We start from the raw sequence: 6310 nt of genomic DNA, 5'->3' as shown, positions 1-6310 counted from the left end.
CCAATGAAATGGTGCATAGATGAGGTGCTAAGGGCATTAAATGGCTTAGCAATGAAGTCCAAAATGCATAGGTGCTTTGTTTTTTGTTGCTAAGTTTGCTTCATTTAATTAGCTAGAGACTCAAAATTGTCTTTTCACCTAGGTACACGCGCTTAGCACCATTTCTTCCTTGGGTCACCAAACTAGTCTCTCTCTTATTAATTAACTTGCCACATCAGACTTTATGCCTATGTGGCAAGCTTAGCACCTATAGGAGCAAGTAAGTACTACCTATGTCCTAGTTTATTAGGCCCTTGAGCCAAAATTCAAAGACCAAGAAAAGCACACATGTAGAGAAATTGGAAATAAATTACCTCTCTAATCACCCCTACTAACTAGGCCTATTTACTACCTCTATGCATGCAATGGCTATTTCACACATGTAGCCTGCATGCATATCCAATCGAGCAGCCCCATGCGCTTGCTTCCATGGGGAGAGTGTTGGAATCTAGGATGGAGGAAATAAAGTGACGTGCTTAAATGAAGTGGCCTAATAAAAATGTTACAACCTCTGGTAGCTCACAGGACTAATAAACCAGGACAGAGGTAGTACAATAGTGGGCTATAAGCCCGCTTTACATGGCATTTTTGCATATGTGGAGGAAATAGGCAAGGAAAAAGTGGAGAAGTGGGCTCTCATCCAAGAGCCAGCCTCTACATGGTGGAGCATTGGGAGAGGCACCTGTATGGAGGTGGTCAGGAATCGGGAGACTCACGCTGGTCGTAGCGCCGCAGTTAAAATGATAATGGCAAGTCAAATCACGGTGCCCCACCCGTCCAGCAGTAACTCGCTGTCAAATCACATAGCCCTACGTTTGTAGGAGCCTACTCCCTCATCTTCTCACGTCTCAGTTGAACCGACTAGGCGGAACTGCCCCACCTACTGCACAGGAAAAGCACCGCCCTCAACTTTTAAATAGTACATTATACTAATTTTGTATCCATGGATTGCACCATGGAGCAAAGCCTCAAGAAAATGGTGGTACACATGTACGGAGTATACAACACGCCCGTCGCGTTCGCGTCACACCCCAGATGGTCGGTCGGTCTGGCAGGTTGCTCTCCGAATGGAACGCGCGTCATATTGTGTTTGCACACACATGTGGGACCGCAATTGAGAACCGACCATAGGCACACCCCCCGGCCCCACAAGTCGGGTGAGTTAATAGAAGAGAGAGACGAGCGATAGTACTAGAGAAGTGTTGTACTATGTTGGTGCCTGGACGATCCCTGCAAGACTCGGAAGATCAGTTCGTCCATGCATGTGACCAGACTCTAGCAGACACACCTAGATTGACTATCGTCTACATATCGTGCAGTTTGTGTTGTACAGGGCTGTAGTTCTGGTGAGAAATCTAATAAAAGGTTTCTTGTCATCTCGCAAAATTAGGTGTCATGTGCTTCGGATCACTGCGAGGGTTAAACAGCGACAACTGAGTCGGGCTAGTCATTGGGGCACATGCACGAAGACTACTCGGTTACCATCTAGGACAAACCGGCTATGTTAATTAGGACTTCTATTGACGGACCCCTTTTCTACGAGTTTATCTTTAATTTGAGCTTCGATCCTCGTCTAGTTTGTCCATCGGGATTCATATTGTCTCCTTTGGGCAGTGAGGTTATGTTTTCTTCTCATGTGGCATTTTTTCATGTTATATGTTATAATTCAGTGCTTCAGAACAAAATGATGACAACTGCGCCTCCGGGGCACCTGCATGAAGACTTCTCGACAGTCATTGACGAGGTCAAGCCGGCTCCGGTAGACAAAAGAAAACTAGTACTCCACTATATAGGCAGGAGCCTCTGCGCTTGCTTGCTAGTGTTGCTCTCTTCACACTGTCTCGTCCTCTCCAAATCTAAACACGACAGCGGTGGCCACTCTCTCTCTCTCTCTGCTCATCGCTGGTCACAGATCCAGCCGGAGCCTCTCTGCCCAGGGAGGTGAGAAGGTGATATGTTCACGTGGTCGTCCTCGGCGACAGCTCTTACCCACTGCCGGCGCGTCCCAATCAGCGTGCCTTGCCGTTCTGTCCCAAGCACCATTGGCGAGGGAGGGCCTCAGACCCCTTCTTCCTTGATGTCGTAGTGTGGGCAGATCTGGCCTCCCGCTGCCCACCTAACAACATCCCGACGACCCTCGGGTATAACTTCCTTTGAAACCGGCCTTGCTCTACTTCCCGAGCTCCTGATGTTGCTGCATTTGTATCTTTTACTATTTCTCAGGCCCCCTCGTAGATAGGATCGATCGGCTGTTCGAAAACCACCTAAATTTTTACTGTTAAGAGGTAAAACTAGTTCATGCACTCAAATCTAGTACTACTTGGTTCAAACAAGGAAGAAAGGGGGTCGTGGTGGGGGAAGATTTGTTACCTGAATCTAGGACTTGGTCGAAAGAGGAAATAATGGTGGCGAAAAGTAGCAGAGACTGGCTATCCAACTGGTTTCTAGGTCTAATAGGGAAATAAAGGGAAATGCAGTACAAACTCAATATAAACCCGATCTATTGGTTGAAAAAGGAAAGAAAGTGGGTACTGGGGGACAAGTCAACAGAGTAAGTCCGGCACTAGATTTGCTAGCCTGACACAGTATAAGGTGGCTATACCGAACCAAAATGGGACCAACCCAGATATCCTGTTCTGATGTTTGTTTCCCCTAGCCACTCTTATGTAGTACCACTGGTAAAATGTAGCAGTCGCACTTTTAGAAGTAAGGACACGTTAAACCAATGTTGTTTTCAATGTAATGCCTCCAATAATAAGAATCAATTGCACTTTTTTACATGTCCTGCTAAATTTCCCATTATGATAAGTTGCTTCTTTTCGTTAGAAATGCAACTGTCCTGGTCCGCCTACTCTCCCGTGCCCAAATACTCACTCGGTAGTAGCTGTTAATGTATTGTTGCTGGTAAAATGAAGCAATGGCACCATTAAAGTAATGTCATATTTAACGGTTGTCATAGTTAATCCTAATGCCCAAACTAATATCTAGCAATGTTGCTGCTTTAGAAATTGCTACTGTCCTTGTAGGATTGCCATTCAGATAAGGAACATGCTTTTCATTTGATGCATGTTTCATCACTTGTTAGTCACCCTCCTTTCCACCTTTTTTGCGCAAACAAAGATATACATTTCATGCTCGATCTTAGTTGAACTGCACAAATGATATCCAAATTATAGTTGAACATTCTAGGAGCTTCACAATGAACCTTGATGTTGCTCATTTTTATTGCAAATAATGAAGAAGAAGCTTTGTAGGTTTCGTTTTCTGATGGAAATGGAACCGGGGCCGGAGCCCTTTTCTCAAAAAAAAGACGCTGCTAGCTCATGGGACATTGCTTCATTTTAGGTGAACTTCACCAAAAGGTCCCATGAATTGAATCATCCATGTTGGTGACTGGTGTCATCCCTTCTACGATGGCGTTGACTGCAGATATGGTTCCCATTAGGTATGTTCCTTTTTTGTCTGACCGTTTGCCAAAGATCCTGCATGTTAATCCTGCCCTTGTGCTACTGTTTTGGCGTTGCCATGATAAAGCAGAATGTTATTATTTTACACCTTAATCTAGTGGCACTATTAATTTGAGGCAATGTTTTGGCACCGCTAGTGCCACTGTTTTTTATATATCGAAAGAGGGGGTTCCCTCCGATTTCATTAAAGAAAGCCAACCATAGAGAACCATTATCCGACAACATCTTAGTGTAAACGAGCAGTTATGCAACTACTACTAGAATGGACTGAGTACTAGCAGGAGACAAGTTCACCACATAAGCTAGGCAAGTAAGGGGACGCAGCACCAGCTTGACCAAGTTTGGATTACAACCCAAATGCTACCACAGAAACATCAGTGGGAAGATAGGGACTGAAAGAGCCAGCTTCAGCATCCTAGTCTAAGCACCCTCGGCCTTCATCCTTGCTATGCATGGTACACCTAGTTTGCCACCTGCTCGACCCTAGTGTCACTGATAAAATGAAGTAATAATATAGTTAAAATTGAGCAAGTGTCTTCTCTATCATTTCATTTCAAATGTAGATAAAGAAAGTGCTTCTCTTTGTTAATGTACGTTTCATCAACTAGTGCCATTGTTAATGTTTAAGCGTTTCTGCAAACTGGGGTGCTTAATTTTAGTTGATCTGCACAAAAATAAAGATTTGAATGTCCCAAGGCCCCTCCTTGTACTACCGTTGTACACTGATGTTCATCACTAGAAGAAGGTGTATCTGGGAGACTTGGGACGATTTACAGTATGAAGCGTAGTGTATGAGGCGTCGCAGGGCCCATCTTGCCCTCGCAGCATGGCATACTCTGATACTATCGCAATATTTTCTTCTATTTATTTTGTGTGTTTCATCAACTAATGCCACTATAATGTAATCATGCTTTTTCATTATCTGTGCAAACAGGGTTATTCAGCTACATTTTGGTGGAACTGCACAGATGTATGTATGGAATCGGCATATATGCAGAGTGTGAGGTGTGCCAAGTAAAAATTACCGACACCGACCATGCTCCATGCATGCATTGGCATCCACCACCTCCAGTGGGATGTGTGGCGCTTTCTGTGGATGGATCTTTCTCTGCAGCAAACCCTCTAACCAAATACTAGTAGCTTATATTGGCAGTTTTCTAGGGAGTACTCTTTTCTAAAAGAAACACCAATCTATTTTTCTTTATTTGTACACAGTGTCACAACTTTGACAGAAAGGTCCAGACCTATTTTAGGGTGATTGGCATAGTACTCGGAGACTGATTGTATGCACTATTTTCATTAGCTGTCACACTGATTGTAAGCATGCGTAGGTGGAAGATTAGGTTAATGTGAAGCTTACCTTAAACCCTACCACGGCCGTTGAAACGAGGAGAGCATCGAGGGAACCGTGGAGAATGGCGGGGAAGCGACGTTGCTCCATCCGGCCTCCTCTTGTAGTGGGAGAACTAATACTCCTGTGGTTCCGGCTGGCTCTTCACCCTCACGAACGGCACACCGTACTCGATTGATTGGTTATCCTTTGGGTGCTCGACCTTCGACCTGTACGCCCACCCCCTCCACCTGACTATCGCCTCGAGCGAATCTGTCTGCTCCATCGCCCAGAGGAGATACTCGATGAACTCGGAGGACTACGATGTGACTGCCGCCGAGGAGTACATGTACATCACCGCCCTCATCGCCGCCGTCTTGCTCTTTCGCATACATTGCCACATGGCCCTCACTGTCCTCAAAATCTCCCACTCATTGTCAAACCAAGTAAGGTTCTCCTTCAACCTGGCTAACTTTGCCTGGTCGCCGCCGGCAATCTGCCTGATTCGCTGTTGCATCCTCTCCATAGATGTCCTTCTAAGTGGTCCGGTGCTAGCTTTGGAAGATGGGAGGAGAGACGGTGGTCTTGCAATAGAGAAGAGCGAGAGGCGAGACGGTGGTTTTGGAATGGAGATGATGGATAGGAGAGGAGGTGGTTTTGCAATGGAGAAGAGGGAGAGGCGAGATGGTGGTTTTGGAATGGAGATGATGTAGAGGAGAGGAGGTGGTTTTGCAATGGAGAAGAGGGAGAGGAGCGTGCGGCAGCGATTTAGGATTGGAGGAGAGGGTCGGCGCGCTGTGACTGGATCAAAATCAAAATCAATTTACCCTTCAATTAAGAAAGCAACCCCACATTAACTAGTCTCCCTTTTATTCTAGGTCATAATTGACCATGATTTTTGCAAATAAAATATATGTTATACGTTTCAAAAATAATATAATTTGAAAGTACATTCAGATACAAACCAAATGATACAATTTTTTGTGACATGCATTGACATTTTGCTTGTCAAATACAGTACGTGGTCAAACTTTGACCCAAAGTAAGCAAAACACAAAAAATACTTCCAAGACCAGCGCCGCTCTTACGCTCTTCTCCTCATAAACCACTGCCGCTCCTCTCCTGTTCCAATCTAAATCCAGCACCACTCCTCTCCTCTTCCATTTCAAAACCATCGCCCCTCCTCTCCTATTACAATCCAAAACCAGCATAGCTCCTCTCCCGTTCTAATCCAAAACCAGCGCTGCTCCTCTCCTCCTCCATTCAAAAACCATTGCCGGCGAGTGAAGGTTCTGTGGAGAAGTAGACCGATGGAGGAGTACAACCAATACGTGAGGATCGCAGACGGCGACCCTGCGAAGCTAGCTAGGATGTTGGAGATATAGTCTTTGTTTGACAACAAGGACCAACTAGTGGTAATAGCGACATCCAAGGCAAAATATCTGCAACAGAGCAAAAAGGCAGCGATACTCCC

This window comes from Triticum aestivum, chromosome 3B (assembly GCF_018294505.1).
Source record: "Triticum aestivum cultivar Chinese Spring chromosome 3B, IWGSC CS RefSeq v2.1, whole genome shotgun sequence".
In the NCBI taxonomy this organism is placed as follows: Eukaryota; Viridiplantae; Streptophyta; class Magnoliopsida; order Poales; family Poaceae; genus Triticum; species Triticum aestivum.
This window is presented reverse-complemented; position numbering follows the sequence as displayed.